This window comes from Megalobrama amblycephala, linkage group LG5 (assembly GCF_018812025.1).
Source record: "Megalobrama amblycephala isolate DHTTF-2021 linkage group LG5, ASM1881202v1, whole genome shotgun sequence".
NCBI classification, from domain to species: Eukaryota; Metazoa; Chordata; class Actinopteri; order Cypriniformes; family Xenocyprididae; genus Megalobrama; species Megalobrama amblycephala.
In genome coordinates, this window is record NC_063048.1 from 4,081,740 (window position 1) to 4,097,709 (window position 15,970).

The following is a 15,970-nucleotide window of genomic DNA, read 5'->3' on the forward strand; positions in this document are numbered from 1 at the left end:
CTTCTTTTGTGTTCAGCAGAAGTAAGAAACTCATACGGGTTTGAGGCGACAACAGAATTTTCGTTTTTGGGTCAACTATCCCTTTAATGTTTATTCACACAAATCCAGTGCTGCTAATTTAATTTGTTAGTTTAATAAAGACGTTTTGAACTTATTTCAGTTCGAATCAGAACTTTTACAGAACATTAACAAAAACATGTAAACGACAACAATGATAACTTTGTCACATATAATTTTCACACCATTTCATCTGCCAGCGCTTATTGATTTCCAACCTACACCTGAACCACAAATGACAAGGTAAATATTTTCACTGGTTTCATCAGATATTAGCAGTTCACTCGCTTCCCCTGCTGACTTTCCTCCATATGACACACACACATTAAATTATAATTTTTTGCCTGATGTAATGTTCAATTACTGCTGTTTATGTTCAGGTATGGTAAAATGTAAGTAAAGCATTTTTAAGCACAAAGCATTTTTTTCATTGTTCTCTATTCAGAAGTAGATGTTGGGTTTAATGTTGCACAAAATATTCTCTATTTCTGTAGAGCTGGACATTTTAGCATCAATAAAACGATGAGAATAAAACCAACCTGTTTGTTCCTCAATATCTTCAATCTTCATGTCTTCAGTCTCATCTTTAATAATTATCTTCATGTCTTCAGTCTCATCTTTAATAATTATCTTCAAATCTTCAGTCTCATCTTTAATAATTATCTTCATATCTTCAGTCTCCTCCTCTTTAATAAACTCCATCTTTAAGAAGAGAATAATTAACAGAGTTAATGGTCTTCAATGACTTGTTTAGACAAAAGTCACACAAAAAAATTAATGCTGCAAATTAATAAACACTTCATATTTAGACATTTATGATCTACATTTTAGTATTTAATAAAATATTGACATGCAAATGATTACACTTTGATAAAAACATGTTTAATTTGTTAGTGTTTGTTGTTCTCGTTCATGTTCACTGTTAGAGCAGCACGAGTCGTGATTCACTGAATCATTTCTCAAAGTGTTTGATTCAATTGACTCGGAGTTGAAAAGTTCAGTTTCTCCATCATGACTCTCCAGAGACTGAACTCGTGTTCATGATAAACTGATTTATGAACTGAGAGAGAAATGAGACGCAGGTTTACTGTTTCTCATCAGTGGATGAGTTTTACTCACACAAATATCCTTCATTATAGTTAGATAAAAAAATCACAATGTTACATTAAATAGTAAATAAACTCATTTCACATCGCTTTAAAAAAACTGTCACAACTATAAATCATTGAACTGTTTCTATCGATTAAAACAGCTTAAATTCTTAAAACAAACCTTTCTTCTTCAGAATCAACAGATGCAGGATCGCGGCGCAGTCTTATGACGTCATGTTGTCACTCCAAAATAAAAGTCCTGTTCAGACGCTGCATTGTCTACAATCACAGAAGTGCATAAAAATCCAACAATTTTACCAGGTAATCTTTGTATTAAAACAGTGTCAAATATGATACAAATAAACGTGTTAAAAAGGTTGTTTGAGTTCATAAAACAGAGTTCATTCATTTTTCTGAATTGAAACACATTTAAAGTGTGTTTTACCAATATATAAAACGTGGACAAATTTTAGTTTAAACTTGGGGATTTTATTTAGTTTTTTTGTACCGGAATGTAAAGGAATAAGGATGGCACTCTTAGTGTTTATTCATATATTAGTTAATGAAAGTGCTGCAGTTCCTTAAGTGACTCATTCCATTTTGGTTATTTTATGGTCACCTACAAATGTTACAACTAGGACATTTGGGAAGTTAACAGAATGTCCTATAGTAATAGTCCCCTAAACAGTCCCAGAACGTCCTGAATGTTCCCTGGAGGTCCACTAAGTAACGTCCCCCAAACCTTAAAGGTGCCCTAGAATCAAAATTTGAATTTACCTTGGCATAGTTGAATAACAAGAGTTCAGTACATGGAAATGACATACATTGAGTTTCAAACTCCATTGCTTTCTCTTTCTTATGTAAATCTCATTTGTTTAAAAGACTTCCGAAAAACATGCGGATCTCAACATAACACCGACTGTTACGTAACAGTCGGGATCATATCATGTACGCCCCCATATTTGCAATATGCCAGCCCATGTCACGCATTAGACAAGGAAAGGCAGTCTGGATTTGCACAGACAAGGTAACAAGCAAGAACAACAGCGAAAAATGGCAGATGGAGCAATAATAACTGACATAATCCATATATCATGATTTTTTAGTGATATTTGTAAATTGTCTTTCTAAATGTTTCGTTAGCATGTGCTAATGACTGTTAAATGTGGTTAAAGTTACCATCGTTTCTTACTGTATTCAGGAGACAAGAGCCGTGCTATTTTCATTTTTAAACACTTGCAATCTGAATTCATAAACACAACTTAATTCTTTATAAATCTCTTCAACAGTGTAGCTTAGCCATTAGCCACGGAGCATAGCCTCAAACTCAAGAGAATCAAATATAACATCAAAATAAATACTTTACTCACATAATTCGAAGCATGCAACAGCATGCATGACGAACATCTTGTAAAGATCCATTTGAGGGTTATATTAGCTGTGTGAACTTTGTAAATGCCTGAATATAGTGAGAGCTCGTTTGGCAGGGAGCACGCGAATTAAAGGGGCGGCGTGCTGAAAAAATCAGTGCAAGTTAATGATGCCCCAAAATATGCAGTTAAAAAAATTAATAAAAAAAATCATGGGGTATTTTGAGTTGAAACATCAGAACGTGGCATATGTGACTATTCCTCCTGAATTCGAATTGGCCATCTTTGGCTTTCTGATACAGTGCCCTCTTTACCTCATTATTTACAGTAGCATTAATGTTGGGTATGGTTGTAGCAGGAGAATTATATTAAGAGATTGGAAAGCCACTACTTCTCCATGTTTTCAGAAATGGTTGGCTGAGATGGTGTCTGTCTTAAACCTTGAAAAAATACGGCTTAACGAAGAAAGTCTCTTACTTTTTCCATGGTCTGGGGTCCCTTCCTCCAACATCTACATGATAGCAGAACTCAAAGATAGTCATATGTCTGTTATACTGTCTTTTGTGCTGATTTCTATCCCTCCAATTGTATGAGTTATATTTACTCTTTGTACTTTATCTAGGCATTTATGTTATCTGTGTCTGGTCTCTTTTTTTTTTTTTTTTTTTTTTTTTTTCTTTGGGGGGGGGGGGATGGGGGGGGGTGAGGGGTCTCTGTTGTTTGTTTGCTGTTATAAAACTAATAAAAATAATATTGAGAAACATCACAGACACATTCAGGAAACACCTAGACTTTTACATCTTGTGAAAAAGCATTCTTGGGCACTTTAAAAGAACTCCACATCAGAACGTAGTGGGAACGTTACTAAGTAACTCCTTAACACCAGTGGGGACATTCTGAGAACGTTCTGGGAGTGAAAATTCCTAGCAGGGTTATTTCTCACTGTGATTTATTTTAGTTACTGTAGTTTCCTGTTGCTGTTTAAATGTCTTCTTCTGTTCAGGGTTTGTGTTAAGAACATGGCTGTTCCAGTTATGGCTAAACAAGCCAAGAAAAAATGGAACAATCTAAAAGAAAAATACAAGGTGTGTGTGAGTGTAATTATATAAATTACAATGCAGTGAAGGGATAATTTTTTTTTTTCTTGTAATAATAGTAACAATAATAATTATAATTATTATTATTATCAGCTGAGGGACCCACCAACAGGGAAAGGGGTAGAGGCGGGAGGAGGAACAGCTGCCACCTGACAGTGGTATTCAGAAATGGATGCTGTGCTCCAGCGGCAGCATTCCATTAATCCGATTAAATAGTTGCTGCTTCCTCCTCTGCCCCCATCCATGCAGAAAGAGACAAAGCTCTACTGAGCTCACTGACCTTCAGCGTGAGCAGGCAGAGAGAGATGAGGAAAGAGAGAGACAGGCAGCCACTAAGAGGAAGAAAGAGAGACAGAGACGGACAGGGTACAGCGCTACCTTGATCTGCTTGAGAAACTTGTTAATAAGATGCAATAAAATTTAGTTAAGATTTACTATGATGGATTGAATTATTTATTCATTATTATTATATTGAATTGTTAACCTACACTACATAAAACACGAACAATTTCCAGCCCAGCCGCTAATTAATAAGACATTTTTAAATGTGTGTGAACATACCTGAGATTACAGCTGAAATCATTAGGATTACATACGAGACACACACTCAGAAGGAAGAAGAAATCATTACATTGTAAGTGAATTATTTAGTGGAGGACTGTCAACATGACCTCAATGACATGATGCACAGATGTTGGCATTGCAAACGCGTCTGCCGTAAGATGTCCCACAGGCCAGCCGGTGTAGAAGAACAAGGACTTGAATCTCATGGCTCCAGCCGTGGTCCTTTCTCCTCGTCTCAATTGTTGCCCTGCTGAGTCTCAGTGAAGGCACTGCGTCTTCTTCAGAAAAACACACTCGTAAACCTGGCACGGGACTGTTCAGCATAAGTGTAATTAGGAATGTGCATTTTTCCTATAAATACAATCATCATATTTAATGTATGACCACACTTTATTATATTCAAATTTCATTTTACACTTTTAATAAATTGTTTTCTATAATCACAATTTAATAATTGAATGAGTAACATTTACAATAAAAAATATTAAACTCTTAGCCTACTAAAAATATTAAATGTTTTGTTTACTTGCATTATGTCATATTATAGGTAACCAAGATGAAATGTTGACAAAATATTTAAATATTAACTTAAAATCACAGGTGGACTTCAAGAATAAATAATTTAGATCAAGGGGGTTCTGTTTACAAAAAAAAAAAAAAAAACCTGAATCCCTTCTTTACAATTAAAAAATGACAAAATACAATAAATAATGTAGATAAGAGTTGTGTGTCCTCGCGTCTTCCAAATTCCAAACAGGACTTTTATTTTAGAGTTTTATTTCACAACATGACGTCATAAGACTGCGCCGCGCTGCTGCTTCTTGTGATTCTGCTGAAGAAAGTAAAAAAAGATAACTCTGTTAATTATTCTCTTCTTAAAGATGGAGTTTATTAAAGAGGAAAGTGAAGATATGAAGATAATTATTAAAGAGGAGACTGAAGACATGAAGATTGAGTTTATTAAAGAGGAAGAGACTGAAGACATGAAGATTGAAGAAACATTCAGAGTGAAACATGAAGACACTGAGGAACAAACAGGTTGGTTTTATTCTCACAGCTGAACTCAGTCATTTGATCCTTATTAAAATGTCCAGCTCTACAGAAATAGAGAATATACTGAAGTAAATCTTAGAGAATACAAAACAAAACAATTATTTTCTACAACATTAAACCCAATATCATCTTCTGAATAGAGAACAATGGAAAATATTTTTTTCTGTTAATGCTCAAAAGTGCTGTACTAACATTTAACATACCTGAACATAAATAGCAGTAATTGAACAGTAAATCAAGCAATAAATAAGCCCTATTTAAAATATATTGTACATGATCCCTATATGTCAATAACCAATTAACCAGAAATTAGATTTTTGAATAGGATTTTAAACCACATATGGATGTAGTTCAAAACAGATTTGCATTTCATGTGATTTATTTATTTTTTGGAAAAAAGCTGGCTTCTGCTGATGAAACTGCAAGCTTTCTTCAGTAAAATTTTCTTCATTTTATTATTTTTTTAAACTCTTTATTCAACATATCTGGTCTTTAACTGTAAAATTTCCCTACAGTATGAATAGCTGAACATACAATATGTAAAAAACACAGAATCTGCTTTTAATAATAAAAACCAAACATTTTATTCTACCTTCATGTGATCTTTTTATTAACACTTTAATGTGGCTGACTTTCATTTAAAAATAGCAACATTTTGAACAATAAGCTGAGAAAATTGAGCTTTTTTTTAAAGGGTTAATTCACCCAAAAATGAAAATTCTGTCATTAATTACTCACCCTCATGTCGTTTCACACCTGTAAGACCTTCTTTAATCTTCAGAACACAAATTAAGATATTTTTGTTGAAATCTGATGGCTCCGTGAGGCCTTTATAGGGAGCAATGACACTTCCTCTGTCAAGATCCATTAGAGGTACTAAAAACATATTTAAATCAGTTCATGTGAGTACAGTGGTTCAATATTAATATTATAAAGCCATGAGAATATTTTTGGTGCACCAAAAAAAAAAAAAAAAAAACGACTTATTTAGTGAAACCGATTTCAAAACAATGCTTCAGGAAGCATCGGATCATAAATGAATCAGTGTATCGGATCTGCTGTTCAGAGCGCCAAAGTCACGTGATTTCAGCGGTTTGGCAGGTTTGACACGTGATCTGACTCATGATTGGATACACTGATTAATTTATGCTCTGAAGCTTCCTGAAGCAGTGTTTTGAAATCAGCCATCACTAAATAAGTTGTTATTTTGATTTTTTTGGCACTCCAAAAATATTCTTGTTGGCTTTTTAATATTAATATTGAACCACTGTACTCACATGAACTGATTTAGAATGTGTTTTTAGTACCTTTAATGGATCTTGAGAGAGGAAATGACATTGCTCCCTTATGGAGGCCTCACGGAGCCATCGGATTTCAACTAAAATATCTTAATTTGTGTTCCGAAGATGAATGAAGGTCTTACGGGTGTGGAAACGACATGAGAGGTGAGTAATAAATGACATTAATTTTCATTTTTGGGTGAACTAACCCTTTAAAGGCCATGTCTGGATCTGATTCATAGATCACGCTCCAAATCGTCGCATGTTATACTTTTGATACCTGATATATTAGTTTGCATGTACTTGATCAAAGCTTTTATCGTTTGTTTCTGCTGATCTTGATTCGGAGGTTTTGTACTGATTCAGATGAGTAATAGACCCCCACCATATATAATGTTTTATAACAAAGTTTGGGAGGAACCGGTTCAGATAATTAAACTAATTAGCTCAGGTGGAGAGTAGAGCACTGTTTTCTTCATCCCGCTCCCGCCCGCGCCCGCCGAATTTCTGACCATTACCGCCCGCTCCCGCAACGTATGTGTTACACTCCCGCCCGCTCCCGCAATATGTATGTCCACTCCCGCCCGCACCCGCAAAACTCTGAGAATTTATTCCCGCACAATAATAGAGATGCATTGATTTTGTGTCTTCTCCCGTCCCGCAGGGAAAAAAAACACGTATTTGTATTGATATTATTAAAGAGATTCATGGGGTTGTTTGTTTCGTTTCCCTGGCCTGCATGTAAAAAAAAAAAAAAAAAAAAAAAAAAAAGACAAAACACACAATACATTCAAATCTAATTTCGTTTTTATCAAAAACTTTGCACATAAAAATAGACTGCTTTGCAAAAAAAATATACATAATATGATAAACTAGGCTACATGGAAAAACAGCAGTTTTACAATTATTAGCCAAATGTCGCAGGTATTCTGTTTGAAAAATACAAATAAGAATAAAAACATTCAAACTTAGGCAGCCTGCTCAATAACACTGGCATCATCACGCCTCTTGACCTAATTAACAAATGGCAACGAGGGGCTGTGCTCAAAAAACAACACTAATAAATAACATAAAATAAACAACGTTAACGGATGAATTTAACAAATGAATCACTTTGCAATATTGCTGTGGAGGAAGAGAATGTTGCTGATCGACTGCGGTCCCAATCCCGTGAATGCCCTCTCTGACGGTGCACTAGATCATGCGAGAATGCTCAAAATAAAACGCGTGAATTTTAAGAATTGTTTCAAAGTGTCTGACTTGTCTTGCTTTGCTTTTGTCATTAAAGAGCCGCTTTAATTTTCCTCTCAACTTCATTTGTTGACCGTTTCTATTACTCGCCAAATTCCACCATTCCCCGCGGGTCTCCTGCAAAGTTTTCTGACCGCCCACTCCCGCCCGCAGCAAAGGTAAAACCGCCCGCTCCCGCGAGATTTGCGTTGGGTCCCGCGGGTCCCGCGGGAGCCCAAACCCAATGCAGCCCTCTAGTGGAGAGCATTCAGTTTATCAAAGCAAACCAGGACTGTGAACAGAAATTTTAAGGGGCAGTGGCCCAAACCAAAAAAAGGGGCACTAAAGGGATGGTGCTTGTTAAAACAAATTATTTATTTGTTACAAATATACAATTAAAAGAGAAGACTGCACCTTCACTCTGACTCTTTTTAGTTGACTCTTAAGCCCGGGATACACTGCCCGATTTAAACTGTTAAAGGTCCCGTTTTTCGTGGTTTTTTTGAAGCTTTGATTGTGTTTATAGTGTGCAATATAACATGTGTTCATGTTTCGCGTGTAAAAAAACACAGTATTTTTCACATAATTTACTTATCTGTATACCGCTGTTTCCACTGTCATAAAAACGGGCTGATGACTTCCTTGTTCTATGAAGTCCCTCCTTCAGAAATACGTAACGAGTTCTGATTGTGCCAGCGGTTCCTGTGTTGTGATTCGACAGCAGCCTGGCGCATCTTGCCCGGAAAGGTCACGCCTCTTACCATAACGTGGAGATGCATGCGCTCAGTGTTATTGTAAACATGTCTTTAATTTTACCCTATCAATTTGGGCCTAAACATAGAACAATGATTCGCGTGGCTGCAGCTAAACCAGCATGTGGTTAAACAGTAAACAACAGATATAATCAACAAATAATTTAAACTGATCATTACAAACACCAACAATCAATGGTGTTCGGTTGAATTACTACACTTTTTAAAAAATTTTGTCGGATTAGTTTCAATTACCATCTAGTTAACAAAGCTAAACAGCGTTGCCCTTTGTGTGATAAGTTACAGAAACTGTTAAACGCACCAACTTAAATAATAAAATACACTTACCGGTTATGGTCCATAAACAACGCCTTCTCCAGACAAAGAGGGAACTGCTCCATCTTTCAAGAATAATCTTTGTGCGAATCCGGCATTAAACTGATTGAGATTGAGGAAGCTGTCCTCAGCAAAATGTGCTGCACATAGGTAGTGCGAGAATCCGGCCAGGTACCCGATTCCCCATTACGTACCGGGTCCTCGGGCGCCGCGCGCTGACCGGTCCGAATTTTTTGGGGGCCGGCCGACACGCTATCCCAAAAACCCACTATTCGCCTGATTACCCACTATAGTGGGCAAATGATCAGGTGGCCGCTCTTATTTGGCCGCTCTCATGATTGTTCACTAACCAGTTAAACCATTCTCATTCATCAAGTTGAACCGTCGTTCCAAACCTGATTAAAACTATTTTACGGCACTCGGCAGGCCCCCCCGAGTCCGTAGCACCAAGTTTCGTCGCAAAATTCCACCGCCCGCGAACCCACTATTCGTTTCAATGGAATAAATATAAAGTGGGATATCCATATCTCGGCTCAGGAAGGGTCTAGCGCCACCTAACTTGCGCTCCTGTCTACGACTTAGCGCCCCCTATCAGAATCCTGAGTTTCGAAAAGATCCGGGAAACTCGAAAATTTCGGCCGAAAAAACTAATCTAACCCTGTTAGATTTTTTCGGTCGAAAAATAAAGTTTCCCGGCTCTTCTCGAATCTCAGGATTCCGATAGAGGGCGCTGAGACGTAGACAGGAGCGTAGACAGAACCCTTCCTGAGCCGAGATACGGATATCTCACTTTATATTTATTCCATTGAAACGAATAGTGGGTTCGCGGGCGGTGGAATTTTGCGACGAAACTTGCATCTGACGACTTGAGGGGGCCTGTCGGATGCATTCCACTAAGTTTCTGGTGCTTTGGGGCTTTCTGATAGAAACAGGAACCGGGGAATCAAAAAACATCCTATTTCCCAATTATGTAGTGCGGAAAAATAATGGGTTCCTGGACAAATTGCTGATAGATAATGTTTAAGATTTTATATAATTTTTCATGGATGAAACCACCTGTACCATGCTTGGCGCACTCTGTCGGATGAATTCCACTAAGTTTCAGGTGATTTGGTGTTTTCTGGTACAAACGGGAACCGGGGAATCAAAAAACATCCCATTTCTCAATTATGTAGTGTGGCCAAATAATGGGTTCCTGGACAAATTGCTGATAGATAGTTTAAGATTTTATATAATTTTTCATGGATGAAACCACCTGTACCATGCTTGACACACTCTGTCGGATGAATTCCACAAAGTTTCAGGTGACTTGGTGTTTTCTGGTACAAATGGGAACCAGGGAATCAAAAAACATCCCATTTCCCCATTATGTAGTGCGGCCAAATAATGGGTTCCTGGACGAATTGCTCATAGATGTCTTTTCATATTTTATATATTTTTTCATGGATGAAACCACCTGTACCATGCTTGGAGCACTCTGTCGGATGAATTCCATGAAGTTTCAGGTGATTTGGTGTTTTCTGGTACAAACGGGAACCGGGTAATCAAAAAACATCCCATTTCCCAATTATGTAGTGGGGCCAAATAATGTGTTCATGGACACAGTGTTTATAGGTGATTTTTCAAATTTTATGTAAAGTTTTGTGGATTTAAACCCTTTAACTAAGCACGCTCAGTCGGGTGCATTCTATTACCTTTTAAGTCATTTGGGACCTTCTGGTACGAAGGGTTTTTTTTAATGAAATGTGTATAAGATGTGTTTTGCATCAAAAAAAAAAGACATAACAGTAGGAATGTTTCAAACATTTATTGAACGATATATTACATGATAACACTGCGGAACAATAAACAGAACAAGAAAAGAAAATGAAAAGAAAAGAAAAGAACACGGTCTAAGCCCCGTCTGCTTGGAGTTGGCCATATACACCCAAGAGAATCCCTTCCGCAGCGTGCCCGTTTTGCGCCTCTGAAAAAAACGAGAAAGGCAAAGAGTCAGTAAACACACCTACTCGTCACACAAACGGTTTTAAATGAGCCCCCCATGAGAAGACGGACTTACGGAAGGGGATTCCCTCGAGTTGGGCCAATGCCTCATCCTGCCAGAGGCCGATGACCCGGAGGAGTTCCATGATCTGGCCGCCCTTCCTCCTCAGCAAGTTTCTGCGGCCCATGACGCTCGTGACCACCTCCATCATCTTCTCCAACAACTTGTTGAGGTCTTCCAGCTGGTGGCCAATCCTCTGCAGATTTATGTAATAGCGACGCACGCTGCAGACTGCCTGAGTCAGTTTGTGCTCGATCCTCCAGTCATTCGCGTGCCCTCAGGTGTTCATCACCTTGTGTGTGTATATATATAATAAAAAATATAAAAATACAAATAAAAGAACAGTACAATAAAGCCGTAAACAAAAGTGTGGAAGGCGTCACCTACCGTGGTGAAGAGAGAGTCAAGGTGAAGGGTGGTGTGGTGTGGTGTGGTGAGGGTGAATGGTGGTGTGGTGCATGTGTAAATGAATGACAAAGATTGTCGGGGCAGAAGCCTTTTATACTCTTTTAGGGCCAACCAATCAGGGATGGGAAAACCTGGATCTAACCTCAGGTTGGTGGAAAAGCCAACCAATCGGGGAGTTGGAAATTAAGGAGTGTGAAATTGGAACCAGTATTGCATCATTTATTTAAAGACACAGTGTTTGTAAATGATATTTCACATTTAATAATTAAAAGTTTTTATGTATTAAAACACTCTAACTGTACTAAGCACACTCAACCAAACAGATTCATCTAGTTTCCAAGTCATTTGAATGCTTAACTGGCATTGAAAAGGCAGTTTCCGTGGAACCCGAAGGCTCACGACCTCGGGGTCAGGCTCGTTCGACAGGGGACCCCGAGACTTTTCCAACGAGTCCCTCCACGAGCCCCGGGGCCACTTGGCCCCCAAGATATGAATTTTTAAAGTTTCAACCGAAAGTAAGCCCATAACTCTGGAACCCAAAAAGCTATCGTAGCAGCACTGGTCTCGTTCGAAAGGGGACCCCGAGACCTTTCCAACGAGTCCCTCCAAGAGCCCCGAGGCCACTCGGCCCCCGAGATATGAATTTTTAAATTTCGAGAAAAGACCATTTTTTTAAATTAAAAAAAGACCATAACTCTGGAACCCAAAAAGCTGGTCTCGTTCGAACCGTCTAACCGAGTTCTACACACGGTTCAAATTTCAGAACGATCCACCGTGTCTCCGCGGAGATATTCGACCAAAACGATCCAGCGCGTTTCAAAATGACGGCGCCCATAGAAAAGCGCGATTTTCTGCCAACTTTTGCTCATAACTCGGGAACGCAAAGCCCCAGAACGCTCAAACTTTGGCCAACCTCCCCCACGACCTAAACACATCCGTTGCGGGCCCCGGGGACGAGACTCTAGCGCCCCCTGGGACGGAGCTACGGCCCTCCACAGATTAGGGGGCCGTTCAGAACCGAGCCTCCCCGGGCCTCGGGACCAAGGCTGGCTGACAGCCCCCGCCGGGACCCCTCGACACCCGAAGGCACGAGCCGCCACCACCTTCCCTCCCTGAGATATCCACGCTTTTAGCCAAAACACCCTTATATTCAAACGACCCTATCTCGGGGACCCAGCCGACTCCCGGCTCCAAACTCCGGCCGTACGGCCGGCCCTGAGGGACCCTACCTCGGGCACAGTCCCCACCTCCCGGGACCTTCCCTTTCAGAGATACGGCCGCTTCCTGTCCAGATTTGACCGGCTCTAGCTCCCGAACCCGGGGGTCCCCGACCTTGGGGTTGGTCTTGTTCGACGGGGCACATCGAGCCCTGTTAGGTTTTTGCTCCTAATTCGTGCCTCATCCCAGACCTCTTATTTGGCAATTGAATGAGCAATCACTCAGCGCTGAGGGAGAATATAGTCTCATTTTATTGATAAGAAAAGAGAGAATATATAGAAAGAGTACAAGGGGTGTAGTATAGTTTCAGCCAATGAGAAAGAGAATACATCATATAGTTTATGGTATAGGAATGTGATACATATAGAAAAACAAGTCTAAATATGGTCATCTACTGGTCAGGTACCCATGAGGTCCCTTAGCATCCCAAGGACCTTCTCCTATTCTGGTAATACAGAAAAGCAGGGACCATTCCCTGTTTCACATTCACTCCTAGTAGAGCCTTATATGGAAATGGTTCTGGTACATAGAAAACCATATGTTAAGACATAGTATACAACTTTGACAGAGGGAAAAAAAGGAGCCTCAGTCCACATACTTTCAATGCTGAGACCAACAAAAAATCTATCAATTGCCCCTTTTGGCAATAAAATTGCCACACCCAAGTCTCAGCATTACTTTTCTCATATCCAAATATAATCACTTTCTTTACTTTCAAAACCATAACATTCTTCAGCAAACATTTCCTTCATTTTCCTTCAAAATTACTAACATTTAACAGTTCTATTCATCAAAGCATATTGAGAGGATACAAAGTTGTTCATGGCACGATTAATCAAAGCTCTAATAAATGGAATAATACAACAGATAATAAATGCCATAATTAATAGGATCACACCTATAGGAATCAAAGCAGATACAAGCATTTGTTGCCACCCTGTGAGCCATGCTAAGAACCCACTTTGATTATCAGTAACTTCTCGTTCTTGTAATTCTTGAGCAATTCTAGTCATATTTTTTAAACCCTCTGAAATTAAATGACCATCTGCATCATTTTCAGGGATATAAGTACAACAAGAGGTACCAACAATAACGCAAACTCCTCCTCCTGCCGCGGTTAATTGATCTAAAACTAGCCTGTTTTGCAGGGCAGTTAAACGGAGCCCTCTGAGTTCCTGTTGAACACCAGCCAATGTGTCTCTTGTAGTATTGATAAATGAGTAGGGCTGGGCGATATATTGCATGCGATTCTCACGCGCATTTCGTCAGTAAAGCCGGTTCCCTGATTACCTCTAAATCGCCATCACCTGCTTTAAAATGGAGCGCCTTTAAATAGACAGAGCCGTAGTTCACTGATAAGCCACGCAATATCGGGTTCATTATCGAAGTCGATTCATCTTCGATACTGAACGCGATTTTGCGTGGCTTCTCCGTGAACTACGGCTTTGTCTATTAAAAGGCGCTCCATTTGAAAGCAGGTGATGGCGATTTAGCGGTAATCAGGGAACCGGCTTTACTGACGAAATGCGCGTGAGAATCGCATGCAATATATCGCCCAGCCCTATAAATGAGATTAGCTCATATCTTGTAACCTCAACTTCAATTTGAAGACTAGAGACACCTATTCCTGGAAACACTGCTTCAAAGAATCTTTCAGTACCAGTCCAGAGTCGATGTTGCATTGGTACTGGATTATCTCTACTCAAACTACTAGTTGAACTGCGACCAGAGAGGGAGCGTTTCTTTTTCTGTTTTTGTTTTGTCATAACGTGAGGTTTGTGTGGTCTAATAACCATGGAATATTCTTCCAAAGTTACTAGAGCACATCTTCCACTCCAATCTTCTGGAAGAGTAGTGTAGACTCTATGTCCACACAGCCAAAACCAATCTTTGACAGCTCTAGTTCCCTGTGAAGCAGGAGCATATCTGTAGCAATTTTGACCTGGCACAAGTGCACAATATTTAGAACACACATCTTGAATAAAAGGATTAGCCCATCCATAAGCAATCATAGTAGATATAGGATGTGGTGTTCCTTTAGAACACTCAGTCATATTAGCTTTTGGATAATGCAAAATACACCTCATACAACAAGACATATGTTCTATCTCACAATGATGGTACATTTACTTTTAAGAATTACCCCCAGTCTCACTGTTCCAGTTTCTCTTTCCATACATAACAGTGAGTCTGGAATAGAGCCAATGGTTGTCACTTTAGCATGTACTTGCGTTGCAAGCATCATTATTCTACTTTTTCCACAACTCCATATTGCACTTCTATTTGGAGCCATCATTCCAGTAATGCTAACAAAAAGAGGGCATTCTAATTCTTCTTCTGTTCTTGGTGATTTAACCTCTACATGTGGTCCAGAAGCACTATGTGGCATTTTGGTGCAAACATAACAGTCACCTGTTTTTCCTTCAGATTTGGCAGTGTAGTTGGCTAATCTCCACCACATGTTAGCGGCAAAGGCATGTGGTTCTTCTTCATAATGTACCCAAGTTTCATTACCAGTGCTAACAGCAGCTTGTATGTGAATAAACACATTTGTCAGCACAACCAGGTAAAATATCAATTTAGCAATCATGGCTAGAGAGCTTCAATGATAATTATTGCTGGTTTTAGATATCTAGCAATCTCTTTCTTCTTCTCCTCGTTGAACGTCTTGGTTCACTTTCCTTCGGATCTTTCCTTGGCTCACTGGCTTCCTTCTCCTCATTGACCAGAACGTTCCCCTGGGATGGAGCTGCTTTCAGTCGACTGGCATGGATCCACTGCGGCTGGAAGTCAGTCAGCACTCCTGTTCTCGTCACAGCAATCACCGTGGCGGGCCCCAGATATTTCGGCTCACCCAGTTTTGTGGGCTTCAGACACTTTATCAGCACCTGTTGTCCTGGAACGAAAGGATGAGTGGGTTTTTCTGCAGGAAGAGGGAGAGAGAGAGAGACACATCACCATTGATGCTATTCAAAGTTTTAATTAGGGAATCCACATAATTCGTGATGATCACCTCCGTGTCACCTGTGGAAAAATTGCCAGCGCGACCTCTGACCCATGGGGTCGGGAAAGGTCTACCCATAAGGATTTCAAACGGAGACATCTTTGTTGTTGCTGATGGTGACATTCTAATTTCTGTCAATACGGCAGGCAGCAGATCAACCCAATTTCTGCCTGTATCAAGACACGCTTTATTAAGACGATCTTTGATAACCCTATTCATGTTCTCAACTTGTCCACTAGATGGAGCATGAAACGGTATATGTAATCTCCAGGTAATATTAAGCTCTTTGGCTAACAACTGCGTGACTTTGGAAGTGAACGGTGTTCCATTATCACTATCGATAACCATTGGTATACCAAAACGCGGTATAATGTCCTTAGCCAGAACTTTAACTACCGTCTGTGCATTTTCTTTTCCACACGGAAAAGCTTCAGGCCATTTAGAAAATCTGTCAACAATCACAAGC